Consider the following 16,283-nt stretch of genomic DNA (forward strand, 5'->3'; position numbering starts at 1 on the left):
AAGATATACATATATAGATATAGGTATCTATATATGTATATATATCTTATATTACCTTTTAATAACTTATTTACAAGTACGATCTTAGGCCAGATGTTTTGTTAGTGCCCAGGGTTGACAGTAATGTTCTGGACCCTGATCCTTTTAACGATCCAGTTTTAACCTACCTCACATACATGCAAAATTGTTTCTTTTACTTTAAATCCCAGCAGAATAAAGTATTCCAAACACATTAAACGCAATTTCTTCCTGCTCCAATGGTTTTAATGATTTTGATTACACAAAGTATCTTCTTTGTTCTGCTTATGATTAAAAATCTTCATAATTAAAATGGTCTTGGAATTAAACACAGTATAAATAAAGTATTTCGATGCTGATGAAAAACAGGGCCGCAGTAATCCACCCCAGTTAAACGTAAGCGTGAAATGATTCATATTAAGAGTACATATATCAATTCCAAAGCATCATATTTCGTTTACTCCGACTCTTAGTCAATAAAACTATATTCTTAACGAAAAAAGTTTTGAAGCACTTTTATATTATCATAAATTATGCAACCTGTCATTGCTCAAGGCTATCTCGGAACACGCGGTGAAAACCAATCCGGTTCTCGGCGAAAGTTTGTGTTAAACAAAAAAAGAAAAAAAAGCCATTTGTAATAACAAACATCATCGTTTTGGAACTCGCCAGATATCACCTCCCAGCTGATGATATAATCTACATTTTATCTAAAGATATATTTAAATTTAAATTAATATGTATAGACAGTTGAAATAGGAGTATGCATGACGAGTTTACCCTCGGCGATTTGTTAACTTTTATTTATCGTAATAAAATTTAAATATCTTCATTTGAAAAATAATATCTTATCAGAAATTTATTATTTATTTAGTTCTTTAAGAAGCACCGTATAGCGAGTGAAAATAATTACATGCAGCAGCTTACTTATTGGATAGAAACAGGTGTTAGTTTGTGAAATTTCTGATATAAAGCGTAATTCTAGTTTCAATTCAAATATTCTTTATAGGCCAGGCCTATCACAGGCACTTATGAAGCGATCACAAATAAATGTTCACATAATTGTAAGGGGATGGTGATAAATTCCTTAGCCAACTTAAGTCTAAAGCTATGAGGGTTCCAAACGTCCCACAGAAAACTAAGCCAGGTATTTTATTGTTATCACCATCTAACATTCAATTAATATTAAGCTATGAAGGTAGAGCAATTCACACCCAAGCTTTTTTGTCGTCTAAGTAATTTATAATATCTTCAATCTGTGTGTAGTTATTCGAGTTGATTGTCAAAATCTATTAAAACGAGTGACACCGCTGGCAAGAAGTAGTAGTATTTAAGGCTATCCGTGCATATCGATGGTATATTATTGTGCTGTCGATGACGCAGAAAAGGGATGGTGTGACGAGCGATACAAACAACTATCAAATCACTAACACGAAGCAAACGTTAGAAAATCAAAGCAGTTTACGTTTGAGTGTGAAAATGAATATCGCCGGTGAAATAGCGGCGCTGCTCCAGATATGGCGGCGGAAAGTCGACGGTCGCTAGGAATTTGCGCGTCTCCATTGTTGACTCGCGATCGTCTTATATTCATCCTCAACCCACATACCACTATATCCAACAGCTGGGCTTAGACCGCCTTTCTTATGTTAGAAAGGGAATTAAAGTATTGACCAAACAGTTGGTGGGTTGGCATGGATCATCATGTACATGATTTAAAGATAACAAAAAAATCTACGTATTTTGAAATCGGGCGATATTTAAATTCGTCGTTTTCAAGTCCGCTGGAAGAAGTTTTATATTTGGTTTCATAATGTTTTTACATTTTACACTATGCAAAGTGCAAGCTATTTGTGCTATAAAGTGCGACTATTTATTATGTAAAGTCAAATTAATCAGTGCGTGCGAAGTTTTATGAATAGTACAAGTACAGTATTAAAAGTCTTAAATGCAACGCAGTTATAACTTATAGGTGCTGCCTACAAAATTTTATATGTAGTATTAAAAATACTTACAATTCCGAGACTTGAAGGATAACTGCCGGTATATAGAAATATTATCATATAAATGTACCTATACTTTTCTTTAAATAAAAATAAATAATGTTATGTATTATTTAATGAATATAATCTTTAACCTTATAATATGAAATAGGCACTAGCTTATTAATTGTATTGCATGGATGTAGCTACTTCCGATATTATACTAGATGCCGTGTCACAGTGGGCACGCGCTCCGCTGCGCTACAAACCCGTACAGCGCGTCGCACGCGAGCCCATACATTTATTTATAGCTTTTTATGTATGTTTATGTACTTGCGATACATTTCCATGTGTGTAATACCGCAGTGACGAACTGAAATAGAAGTTCTAGTATAGCTTCTACTCCTACAGGCTGCGGTTGCGTTCCTTGCTTAGCGTAATGGACTCATTGCCTTGAAACTACAAAGTTTAAGTGGTATTTAAGTTATCCTAACCCCAACTAATATGATAAATGAGAAAGAATGATTATTTCTTTGTTGCTTTGTCCTTCCTTCACGCCCAAACGAAGCTACCAATCAGCTTGATTGGCATAGAGTTAGTTAAAAGGAGAGTAACATAAGCTACATTTTATTTCTTTTTTCTTTCGATTTCTTTACCGATGCCACAATAAAATGAGTTTAATTATTAGCCTGTAACAGTAAGCCCGCTTTCTAGCGCTTCATAAGTGCCTGCGATAGGCCTACATGAATAAAGAATTTTTGAATTTGAATTGAAAAAGAACGCGAGCGATTTCCACTGATTATATGTATATTATAAGTATTTATGTAGGTACATTATATAATAATTAAAGATTATAATATATTGTGTTCCGTCTATTAAATAATAATTAGAACTGAAATGATAGATATTTGTTTATGCAAATTAAAAAAATTTAATATATGAAAGCGTTTAGAGAAAATAAATTATTGTTAAGTAATAAAATTATGTTTAAACTATTTTAAATAAGAAAGATCATGAATATTAATGCAACTATAAACAGTAATCTTTGGTTTAAGTTTCGCTTTTTATAATCTACTTTTATCAAACATTTAGAGAGCTTTCATCTTCTTTCATTTCAGACTCTCTCATTTATGCCCGATACATAAAAATTTTTGGTCTGATCTGGGGTTTAAAGAACCTAGGAATTTTTGTTCAGCAGAGCTTAGATAAACAAACTAATGCTAATATTTGGTAAAACAATGCCAGCCTTACAGCTTTACTTTCGTTTATTACTTTTGCTGTGTAATCCAACAAATAATTATTATTAATTTATTTCAAGTGGGCAGTTTGACGCGGTTTTATTATAATTTATATCAGAATTTTAACTTATCTATCCATCTTAAAGTTGGTGTGTTCCGTAGGGAACATTGTAAAAAAGGACAGTTTTACTATTAGAGAAGTGTAAAAAATCGACATTAATCGACAGAAAAACTGCCTACCACTTTCTAGAATATGTTGTTATAGTCAGCGCCGTTGTATGTTTAATCAGTGATCATAAAAAAGTCATAAAGTAGGCATATTTTACTATAAAATATTTGCGCGATCGTACATTCCTAAAAGCATTATGCAAATATATGTAATACAGTTCCGGATGTGTGTTGATAAACTTAGCGATGACAACTTTCCTCGAGAAAGTTATCTCGGCGGGGTCATCGACCGCTGATGGTGACCATAGCTGCCATGGGAAGGGTCAAGAGTGATTTGCGCGTGACAATAGCCGTGAGATGGGCTTTAGTCAAACAATTCGACAACCTTGGTAAATTGATTCTTTAAAGTTGGTTTCGTATAGTTGTGTATTTATATATTTCTTAAGGAAAGAAAATTGATAGAGGGCAGGGAAATAAAAACATGATTGTAAATCAGTCGTTTGCAGATCGTAAGCCCGATCTGCAATGTGACGCACTGTGTCCATCAACCTGATGTGTAGAGGTCCTGAGACCTCGTGTGAATTACACCGGAAGCCACGCCTACAGACTGGAACACAGCATTGCGACAACCCAGCTTAGCGACAGTTGCTAAGCATGATGGAAGTACTTCCCCGGACTAGCTCTGTCTACTACTATCTCTGACTTTTGAAACTACAGAGTGTTTTTATACCATATGTCCGGACTTTATCATTTGCTTGTTCCGAAGAGTTTGGAAGTCACCAGCTGAAACCAACACCTTGCATTGCATTGCGTGATGGGTCAGATGAAGCTCTCTAAATACTCTTATGACCATCGGTGGGACATTAATAATCCTGACGATATACTAAATGTCTGACATAAGAGCTTAAATTAATAACTCTAACACTTTTGAATAAGAAACGCCTAAAATTCAAACGAAATAAGAAACTAATCTTTTTTATTGTTATGTGGATTTTGTTATGTCACTTGATCTGATAAAGCAATAATAAATTAAAATGTATTGACTTTCTATTGTTATGTCAAGCTTCGACAGGTTTCCCAGTCGCAGGCAATGGAGTCATCTTGATTCTCGATTGAGATGTTGTCAGAACTAAGGCGAGCTGCGCACGAAATACATAATGCCGTTTATCGCGCCTAATGAAAATATTGCTCACATTATAACAATATACGCGGAGCATTAAAATAATATATTTTTCATTTAAAATAAAATAAACTTATAATAAACTAAACTAGTTTCTATACACGTCATGACCGTGAAATGGTGCCGAGATAATTAAAGTAATTAAATTTAACCGTATTAAAAGTTTATTGACAGAGTAAGATCTAACTCTTTGCAGATTGTGATTAGCACTAGATTTCAACAAAAATACGTGCAGGTATTTTGCTTTTGCACACAGAAAACATTTTTTAAATACGACGCGTAGTAAATGCGCTTTGCGTTAGAGGCTGTATCGCGACGAACTTATTTATATATTTCCATAGCTATAAGCTCTTCACGTTCTGGTCGTTTCGTGAAAAGACTTTAAAATCTATGTATGCACAAAAAAGCTAACTCAGGTTAAAAACCGTTAAGGAGCGCTACTGAAGTTTGCTCTTTGTGGTGTTTTTATATACGTCCTAAGGTTGCCTGGCAGAGATCGCTACTAAGTTATAAGGCAGCATTTTGTATTTTACTTCCATATTTGTATTTCTATTATTCTTTTATTTCCCTAACTTCATAGTGATATACAAATAAAGTGTTCAATAATAAATAGCGCAGCGTGTCAGCTCTATATACCTAAAAGGAGAGAGAAGCCCGTGATCAGTAAATGGACATTAATTGAGCTGGTGATGGTGTAATAAATCACATTGAACCTCGTGAGCTCATCCTTTCCTTCTTAACTTCTCAGCATTCTTTTTTAATAAATGAGGCATTGTGTTTAAGTATTATATTAATATATTACTATCTGACCCGTGCAACTTTGTTGCACCAAATCGGTTATTACCGGAAAACATAAATAAAATGACATTTTCTAAAAATGAATCCTAGCTAGATCGATTTATCGCCCCCGAAACTCCCTGTATACTCAATTTCATGAAAATCGTTGGAGCCGATTCCGAGATTCCAATTATATATATACAAGAATTTCTCGTTTAAAGATATAAGATAAGATATGTTTTACTGTTTTGTCTTGCAGAGTCGAGGCAAGACGTTTTAGTCGCAGTCGCCGGCGTGATTTCAGCCCTGTGCCCTTGAACTGCAGTGAAAGTCACGCGAGCTCAGAAAACCTAAGTTTACACGGCCAGTGTTAGCCGACAAGAGAATTGTATGCGATGGAACAGAGCGGCATTGTTGGGCGCTTTCCAATACTGCGAGCCGATGATGAATGCCGATACTTGATGCTAGTTTTTGTGCACATTTCATCAAGTGTCGTTGGCTCGGGCTACCTCTACCACGATTGTACGACTGTGGTATATATTGCCACAGAATATATATTGTATAGTTGGTATTTACGATATATTCTATGATACTCTTATAACTAGTGACATCTGATAATTGTTTGCTCAAAGTACAAACATCATTTGTGGGATTGAGTATAGACTTTTATAATATATAATATATAGGTAATTTTGGATTTACACGTCATTAGCCCTACGAGGTTATAATACAATTGATTAATTTTACAATGAATAGAACTCACACACTAGATAGAAAAATGTTAAATTGTTGATGCTGGAAAATAGCAACTGCTGAGTTTCCTGCCGGTTTCTTTTCGCTAGAAATGCCTTTCGGACCAGTGGTGTAGTTGCTACAAACACTTGAGATTGGACGTTTCAGAAGTTCTCATATAGTATTATAAATGAACTTTGAATTTAATTTTGGTAGTTTAAAATCGATTGGAACATCGATCTATTGATTATTTATTGATTTGTTATGTATCTATAAATACATAACAAATACAAAGACCCATTGGAAACTGGTGTGCAATGTGTCTGAGATTATAAATTTGAAATCGCGATGATTCTTTCGCCTTTTTTGTTTATTTTTGACCTTTTAATAAAGTCAGTCATGTCATGAATATTCATTACGCCTAACTACCTGAGCTAGTTTAGTTTTTTAAATGAGCTAACTAGATATAACTGTTAACGTTTCTTGTGCTTGGTTTTAATGCACCTTTTACCTTTCAAAAATTTAGCTTCGACTAGATTATAAATCTAACACGACGATACGAAATAAAATATCTCAAGAAACTGATAAGATGAACCTGAACCTAACAAAATGGGTCAGTAATAAGGTTATGCGTGAAACTGTGCGAGAACTCTATAATGTATTAAAGTTTCTTCGATTAGATTTTTGTGATTTGTAATTAGACACCATCCAATCAGTAATCAATAGGGTATGAAGTTTATACTATTAAGTTACGATCGGGTATCCAATTCCTTACTCTACTAACACCTTGCTTGATTGACTGACAAGTTAATGATATAACATAAAGATACTCACATTATCATATTACTAATATTATGTAGAGTAAATGTTACATGCTTTCTTGAATATAATTCTTCATTTGTCTACGTAACCATTATTAAACTTTGAGTTCCTTTTTTATTTTGGGGCTAGTGAGAAGTCGTTGGACTAAGGATATGGGGTGTTGGGTTTTATTCCGGGGTCATGCAGGACATAGTTAAGTTTCGTACTTATGTTTTTGTCCAGAATTTTTTTGTATTAGCTCGGAATTAGAAAACTGAGATCGTGCACCACGTTAAGCTCGAGCCCAGTTATTATAACTAACTTGTGATAAATCTTTATAGCCCTCCAACCCGCACTAACCGATTTTCGGCTCCGTTTAGATTTAAAAAAAAACCTTTATTTTGTGTAGTCTTTTCTACTATAAAGGCACTTTTGAAACTGCTTGTGACTCTACCACCGAATGGAATGCAGATTATACCAAGAAGAATCTCACAAGAACACATAAATTAAAACGCTCACTTAAAAAACACAGTAATCGCAAAACAAGTGTCAGGAAAAAGTAGCTCTTAAATAGGCGGTTATATTGCGCTGAGATATTTCGTAGCTGGTTCCGGTAAGAAAGTGGTAACTAGCCAGGCGCATCCGAGATAGAATCTCGGCACCCGTCATATGCAATTTTGATGGCTAGGCGTGTTCGGCCTACACTGTGTTTATCTGTTACCCAAGTAGCACGAAGAGAGTTTTACTCGTTTAGAACAGGAAGCATAATGTTTACATCGTTTACTCTATACGAGATCGCTATAGATGTTATTCAGATGTTCAAGTAGATAATCGCCGTTTATATTTTTAAATATAAAAATTGTTATGTTATTTCCTTGTAATATATTGACAGCATCAGGAAAGTGTTAAGACGTACAGCAAAAGTGATGCAGCGTCTCATAATAAACAAATTATAGCATCTACCGACGGTATGGAATATGCGTAAGCACAATTAAAGAGTTATTTTTTAACCGCCGGCTTAAAAACAGGCTGTTTATTGCTTTGTTCACCTGTATCATTGTCATGTTTAAACGGACTAATTTGAATGCGGAATTTCTGCATTACGTACGTATTTGCATCCCTGGCCTGTCCAGATGTTCTAATAAAACTTAGATACGTTCTTACAAAAGTCTTAGAGCTATATCTGATGAGACAGCTCCAAGTCTGTTTACTAACTTGTAAATTTCCTTGTAAAACGATTAGGCGCATTTTGAACCGTTGTATCAGGCAGGTTCAGGGAATCAGGGCGTTATGCGTGTACCTCATGTTGTCAACCAGCCAAATATATACCGCAGGGCTCTGACCAGTTCTTCCATAGTAAAGATAGATAAATAGCTTATACGAGAGGGCTATGCGTGTGTGCAGGCGATAGTAATTAGATATAAAAGTAGTTTTACTAACTTCGTCGTAAAGTAATGCTATTAAACGCCGGCTTCCGACGTTTAGTGCAGCGCTTATATTTAACGGCCGCTTTGGATTATCATAATATTAATGCTCCCAATAATTTGCTGCCGCGATCGAAGTAATGCAACGCCATTGCAACACTTTCACGTGATTTTCCTTTTTTTAAGTAGCTTTTTAGAAGTAGGAGAGAGTGAGAGTCGTTTAAAGTATATAAATATGATAAAAGAATAAGACACCAGGAGGTACCTTTGCATCGTTCGAGTTCATGTAGGATCGAGGTGCATCGATGATGCAGTCGTATTTATATCTAAATACCCACCAACTCAATGTCATGAACATAAATATCTGGCAAATATAAATTTATAGTTATCAAAAGTTTTATTATATACCCACTTTATAAATTTACTGTAACAAATTATAGGAGGTCAACTTCTCGTCGTCCTATTAAACTTTAACGTTTAACGTTAATAGATATCAAAACGCATATTTCTATTCAAATAAGTGGACTAGTAAACTTACCTATGACAATTTTACGTGTATTTTTCAAGTTATAATTAGGTATATGAAATTGTAGTTAAGAATATTAAAGGTAAGAAAAGGACACTCACCTTTCGAATCACTGAACCAGCGTATCCACTCCGATATTGTCACTCAATAAAATCCGGGAAAATAAAAAAAAATCAGCGCATATGACTGAATCACATTTTCCATCTAACAAAAATGGTTCATCACTTCATGGAAAATTTACTTCAAATGTAAGTCAGTAAGGTGCAGCTTAGTGTAGTCTAGTGCGAGTTTAGTGCCGCGTGCGGTCGCCGGCGCAGCCGAGGTTCCACTGGTTACTGTGGCTGCTGCTGCGGGTGTGGCAGGAGAGAGGCGGCGTGGTGGGCTCTCGCCGACACGCATCGGATTCAAACACTGCTCAATTACTAATTAGTACATCGGCTGTAGTAACTGACTCGATGGGCTTGTGCTTAGCGTTAACGCGGATTACGAGTTTCAAGGTTCGATTTTAAAAAATGTATAGGGATTTTTTTGTTATGATATGCTCTGTGTCAGCACGGGGTTAGGAAATTTGTGTTATCCAGAGAGAGTCCTCAGAGAGCCCATTAAGTCGTCGGTCCAGGTTCTTATCAATCGTTAAAGCCAACTAGCATAGGTGCAGCATTATGGATCAAAGTTCTAAATATTCTCCCATTATTTATTATAGTATTATATTACCCATTCGCTCGCACTTCGTCCGCTTATAAGTCTACCTTAAAAGATAGATATGCTGTCGTGAACTCTTTTTTAGAACTTTTAAAGGGATAAAACTTGATCCGTTTACGCATTTACGATTTACGATTTTGAAACATTCTTCATTGGTGCTATGGCCCAATTGGGTTTAGCGTAATGATATAAAGCCTTCCTCGATAAATGGGCTATCCAACACTGGCAGAATTCTTCTCTTCAAATCGGTTCCTGAGATCATCGCTTTCAAGTAAACAAACCGTAGCCGTATATATTAGTAAGTATAAGATTTACGCTTGGGATGAGGCTGTTTTTTAGCCCGACCAGAGCTGAACCCGGGACCTCGCAACACGTTAATCACGAGGCAGTAGTTGTTCACATAATTAAAACTTAAATACGGCAGGTCTGAAATTATTTCGTTATCAATTCGATTTAGGAATGGTGGCGGGGTCTACTAATGTATTCCACGGGTACCGTCATCCCTTTTTTTGTGATGTTTAACCAGTTTTTATGTTTCCTTCCTGCGGGACGCGAGAGCTTGTCGTCCCACGGTTTTACGAGACCGTTAACTAATACAAAGTGTCGGTCTATTTGATCCTTTGCGGTATACATTATGACCAATATATTTTTATAGTTTTTATTTTTTACTGTTATGCGAGATAATTTATGACATTACTAGGTTGTTGTCGTCAGGTTTTTTTTCAAGATCGTCTTAAATGCTGTATAGCTAACAAATTTAATTTCGTCTGGTCTTTTCCGGGATAAAAAGTAACCTATGCCCGACAACAAGTTGCAATTGTATCTCTGTGGTCGAGCCGGGCATAGGTAGCAAACCAAATAATAAGACGACTCACGCATTTTAATATTAGTATGTATTTTATACCAATATTGCGTAAATAAATGGGGTACGAATATTTTATATTTATTTCTTTAGATACAAACAGGGCTTTATAATTTCCTTGCGATTCCACGCGCTTTATCTGTACAAACAATTTATGATATGTTTTTCAAACAAACTTTCCGCCTACAGCGAGAGATTCATCAGCCCGTCGCGTCCATCCATCTTCCCTAGCGTCGTTCGAGGTGCGTTCCCAAGACTCGGTTTGGCCGTTTCTTAAGAAGATTCACTGCTTAAACCAATTAATACCCGTGTTCACTGACCACGGAGAAGACAATTCCTAAGTACGTAACGCCTTATCAAAGAAGATTCCTAGGCATACCTTTACCTTTCACCAATCGATTTTCACTAGGCAACTCATATAACCTAACTTGTCTATGGTTCTTGCAACAAGTTATGGTATTTTGTGTTTGTATTATCATATTCTTCATTTTTTTTTTCATCAGTCAAGTGTCAGTTTACGAGTCCCCTAACATAAAGTCACATAAAAGTTAGTGTAACGTTTTTTTTTTCTCTAGGAATGAGCAAAATCACTAAGCATCCGATTGAAGTGATACCTTACCTACCAAAAGTCCGTTGCCCTGTTTTTGCGCGATCGGAGGACCAGCCTTCCCCCCTGCGTCACTCGCCAAGTAGGTAAACCCGCGGTCCGGCCCTGCTTTCCTCAGCCGCCTTGCATAACACTCGTAACCGATATCTGATGTTGTCACGGCGCTGATTAGCATAATGTATTAGTTGTCGCCTCCTAATTCCGTCTGCGCGTGAAAGCAGAGGCTTTCTCCGGCGGCGCAGTAAAATATGCTATATTTTATCGCTTGCCAAATTTATGAATGAGTTTCCCTTTTTATTAAAAAATAAACGTCACGATGAATCTTTACCGTTTTTCAAGTCTGTGCCGCTATGTAGGTACTGCGGATGTATTGACATCCAAATCTCAATCCTTCCTAATAAAATAAATGCGAAAGTGTTTGTTTATCCTTGTTTTACTTCCCACCTAAGCAATGAGACAGCTTGGTCTTTGGCAAAGAGTTAGTTAGTTAGAGTACTAACATAGGCTAAGTTATATCCCAGGAAAATACACGGTTAATAAAAACAGAGGAAACGGACAACAGCTTGTCGCCTATACTTAGTTGACAGGGTAGTTTGTGTTATTTTTAGTGAGTCTTATGAAACTTCTTTACAGATATGACAGTACAGATACGAGTACTTTGGCAAATATGGCGACAATACCGACATTTCTGCATCTATATGTAAGTTTTGGAAATGATAAGTATAAGACGTGATAATAACACACTGTGCATCGTCGGCCATCAAGAGAGGATAATTTTACCAAAATTAACATTTGTGTAGAAGTTTAAACCTATCTATATTGTTTGTATGGACGAGTTGAAATAGTTTATGTACCTACGTGCACTTAATTTAACATAGATTCGTTCGAAGTCAAAAGGTTTTTAAATCTAAGCTAATTTAAGGGCTCACAAAGTTTTCCCGGCTACTGACTGGCTTTGTCTGCCTGAATATTGAAAAATGTAAGCATGAAGTACCTACTGACCTACCTTGGCATGTACCACCGCCTGCCACTGTACGCACAACGCCGCGGGCAAAGAAAGCTTCGACCACGAAGATTGTGGGAATGCTACCAGCAGCGGTTGCGTCACCAGCGCGTAGGCTCCGACACGCGCTGAGACGAGTTGTAATTTACGAGGCAAGTACCTACACCAGCTTATTGCTATAGAACTTACCCGCGTCGTGAACATTTGCCTGAAACATTGTTTCTTGACATATGGTGACAGCAGGTCAGAATACAGTTGACACTACCCGCTCTTCCCGCGGGTGTCGTACGAGGCGACTAAGGGAATATAACGGAGAACGACCAGCAGCGTCTCTGTGCTTTGATTATGGACAAACCTTGTCGTTTGGAGAGGCCTTTAGTCCAGCAGTGGACTGGTACAGGTTGTTGATGATGATGATGTTTTTTTTATGTAGATACTAAACTATATCTAATATCAGACAGGCTGTCTGTATGGCGCTGCACAGTGGCCATAAAATTGTGCTATCGTGATACTACCAGTTTCAGATCCAGGCGTCCCTTGATACACGGCTCGATTTTATGAGTTTGATTGTTTCAATAGAAACTCATATTATTTATTATTTTAAAAAACCGGTCAGTGGCTATTTCAGTGGCTATCGAAGTATCGGTCATTTGAAAAAAAAACTGTTTGAAGAATGGACGACGCAACCTCGCAACATGTGAATAATATAAGAACAAGCTACGAAACCAGTCTCCAACAGCACAAAGCTTCATTCGCAAATATTAGCAGTATAAGACCTTTGTGACAACGCTCACCCGCGGAAGTACTGCCGCCATGCTTATTTCTGCCGCTAAGCAGCACTGTTGTCTTGCCATCGAGCGGCACTCTGAACGACGCGTTCCTTGCATGCCCTGCGAAGTGTTGCTCTGTTTTTAGGCGATTGTGTTCCAATTAACCGTTACCAATATTACTCAATTAAAAATGTCATGTCTACACTGAAATTTTATTTTGAGAAAAAGAAATAGCGCTCTAGAGGCACCCTGGATACCTTTTTAGGGTGGATGTATGGGAACATACTGTACATTTATTTTGTATGGAGAATTCTGCCTATATATAGAAGATGAAAGATATTAAGATGCATTTTCACTCGTAAAAAACAGGCTCCGAATTCGGCAGTAAATTTGATAGACTAATCTATAAAAGTTATCATTAGTAGTATAAATTTGATAGACTTATCTATAAAATTTACTAATTTTATTTTTAAGATAAAGAAGATTAATTAAAAGTAAATTATATCACAAGATTATTTTTGGCGACCTACAGAGAGCATCATATTATTCAATCGATCAATGACTGACAGTGTCAGTCCATCTAGTGTTGAAATCTAAGAACAATGAATAGGCAATCATTGTTCTTAGTTAGAAATTAGTTGAAATAGATGTCAAATGGATTTTAAAAACATTATGATTGCTAATAAAAATGTATGTAATGACAAAAAGTAACAAAAAGCCAACATCACGCGGTGTTCCCAGGCGGTCACCCATCCAAGTACTGACCGCGCCCGATGTTGCTTAACTTCGGTGATCGGACGAGAACCGGTGTATTCAACATGGTATGGACGTTGGCGAAGGAACGTTTTAAATTATAAATTATTATCTTTCGGTAAAGCGGTGATAGCCCAGTGAATAGGACTTCGACTGCACTTTCAGGGGGAGTTCGAATCCCAGTACGCACCTCCAACTTTCCAAGTTATTTGCGTTTTTATCCTTCAACTAACTCAACAAAAACCTTCAAAAAATTTAGTAGTCAGCGCAAAAAAAAATTGTCTAACGAATTTTAAACCTTATAATAAGAAGGGGTTAAGGCCGTAGTCCACCACGCTGGCTCCGTTCGGATTCACGCAACTTTGAGAACATTATGGAGAACTCTCAGGCATACAGGTTTCCTCACGATGTTTCCTTCACCACTGAAGCAAGTGATATTTAAATTGCATAGAATTGCACAAATGGTTCCCACGGGATGTGTAAAAAGCCTTAAAATACGTGGAAGGACATCGCGGCCTCCAGCTAGTAATATTATAAACTAAAGATTAAAAATTGAATCAATTGCATATATGCGATGTAAATGTATTTCTTAAAACTATAACTAAACTACTCTTTATTGTTTAGAAATAAAAGTTATTCAATCATGCTCTCCGAAAGCTTCAGGCTGGCCAAGGAAGGTCTCTGCGAGTATGTAAATAATTATTCTTTCTATTTAAAAAAATAAAGTGGGATACTTACAGCGCCATCTCAGAATATGTTCTGAACTAAGTTAAAGTAAAAGTTTAACGGTGGCACATTATGTCAAACATAATGATGAAACAATCAAGTTACGATACGGCTACATGGTGTCCAATTATCAAACTAGATGGCGCTTATCAAAGTCATAATAGTAATATAAACCCACGCTAGACGGCGTTACTAGTGCAAACATTTTCTTTTTTCCTGGTAACTTTTACAAACTTAGGCTGTAGTGTATTATACACTTTAAAGGGGTACATTTAAAGGAAACGTTTGGTTTTCTTTTGGTTTAAAGATCATATTAAAAATATTACTTTACATACGCTAGTTAGAAATGGGTAGGTAAGTAGGTAGGTAATATTGGCATTTGTGCAAAGTTGGGTAGGTAGGTAGATCTACGCCTGCCTTACTCCCGCGGCTTGCTCCCCGGAGACAGCGCGTCATTTGTCTCTGTCGCTGTCTCGGGCGCGAGGAACACGGAAAATTCATTAGAGTCAGACAAGGGCGCGCGGAGTGGCCGCCAGCCTGAGTTGGCTTTGTTTACTTATTTTTATTATTGTAGATTAGTCGCTTCCGTATAAATATTTTAATTGTAAAAAGTTTGTTTGTAGACAGGGTTTCTAGCATTTATAGCTATCTGAGCTAAAAACATACGCTCGGACCTATCGGTCTGTACCTATAGGTCCAAATCAGGCTGAAAGAGGGTTCGGAAAACATCACGAAATGTTGCAAGAGATGTCTATTTATTTATTTAATGTCTGTTGCCTGTTATGTTTTTTTACAAATTCTGTGGTAACCGTTTTTCTGGGATACAAAGTATGTTAAATTCGAAAGATTCAAAATTCATTAATTTCAAGTAGTAGGCCTACATATATATATATACATAGGTTTTATAAGATAATAAAACGTCAAGACAGTCTGTTTGTAGCGACTCTACCACCGGTTCGGAAGGCAGATTCTACCGAGAAGAAGCCGGCAAGAAACTCAGCAGTTGCTCTTTTATTCTCTTACTCTTTTTACATAGTTTCACTTGTTACTATGTTACTCTCCTTCCCATTAACTAATTTGAAGCCATAAATCAAGTAGAATGGTGACTTATTTAGGGCGAAAAGTAAGGACAAACAAACAAAAATACATTCACATTTATAATATAAATATGGATTTTTTCTAGGATCCCATCATCTGACCCTGCTTTAATTAATGGTACATCCATTCCAATAAAAAACATAATGTACCTATATGTTTTTCAAATATCCAAATCAGTTAATAAATGAGGTAGTGTCGACTTTCTGAAACATAAAAAAAATACAACCGAATTGAGTACCTCCTGCTTTTTATAAGGTTAAAATGAAAAAAAAAAAGTTAGTATGTAGATGTCCTCTACGCATATTCGCTCTGTTAGCAGACATCTTCAGATGTTGAACATTACAACGCACAATTGCAGGAGTCAATAACCATGACGTGAGTAAATTCGATCGGACAACTGCCCCAGGAGCAGTAACTACCAAAATATGGCCAATTATCACCTGCGGGCGTGACGACACAGTGTTTTAACGCCTCTGCGCTTTGTTTGCTCTGGCGTAGTTAGACAGCAGCTCCTACATTGCCAAATAGAACTTCGTAGACATATTTCGACAAATACCACGATATCATAGATGTAGAATTGTATTTAGGTATCTTAGGTATATGTAATAAGCGTATCAACATACTAAAATGAATAAAAATCAATAATTAAAATATATTTAACTGAACAGTTGATGTGCGAGCTGCCCAGTATAACTGAGTAATAAATATAGATTAGTCTTCTTCTTGCACTTATAGTACGCTAAGTGGAGTCGGCATTACATATCTTCTCCTTCCACTCATTTATATTAGCCATCATCTCACTTTTTCTCTCATTCTTAGCGTCCTTTACTTCTATGTCTTTCCACATTTATTTCAAGTAGGCCTAATTTAAGCACTTTTGAAAAATCAAGTTTGTCTGTTGGTAGTGACACTACCTCCG

The 16,283-nt window shown here is 36.5% G+C and overlaps 1 non-coding gene across 1 annotated transcript; it reads right to left on the bottom strand.

Annotated features, from left to right (window-relative positions):
- Positions 1 to 13,503: 13,503 nt before the first annotated feature.
- Positions 13,504 to 13,622, bottom strand: LOC120627433. Its single transcript, XR_005658909.1, has one exon. It is a non-coding gene; the product is annotated as a 5S ribosomal RNA (ribosomal RNA).
- Positions 13,623 to 16,283: the final 2,661 nt, after the last annotated feature.

The sequence above is a fragment of the Pararge aegeria genome, chromosome 1, assembly GCF_905163445.1.
Source record: "Pararge aegeria chromosome 1, ilParAegt1.1, whole genome shotgun sequence".
NCBI classification, from domain to species: Eukaryota; Metazoa; Arthropoda; class Insecta; order Lepidoptera; family Nymphalidae; genus Pararge; species Pararge aegeria.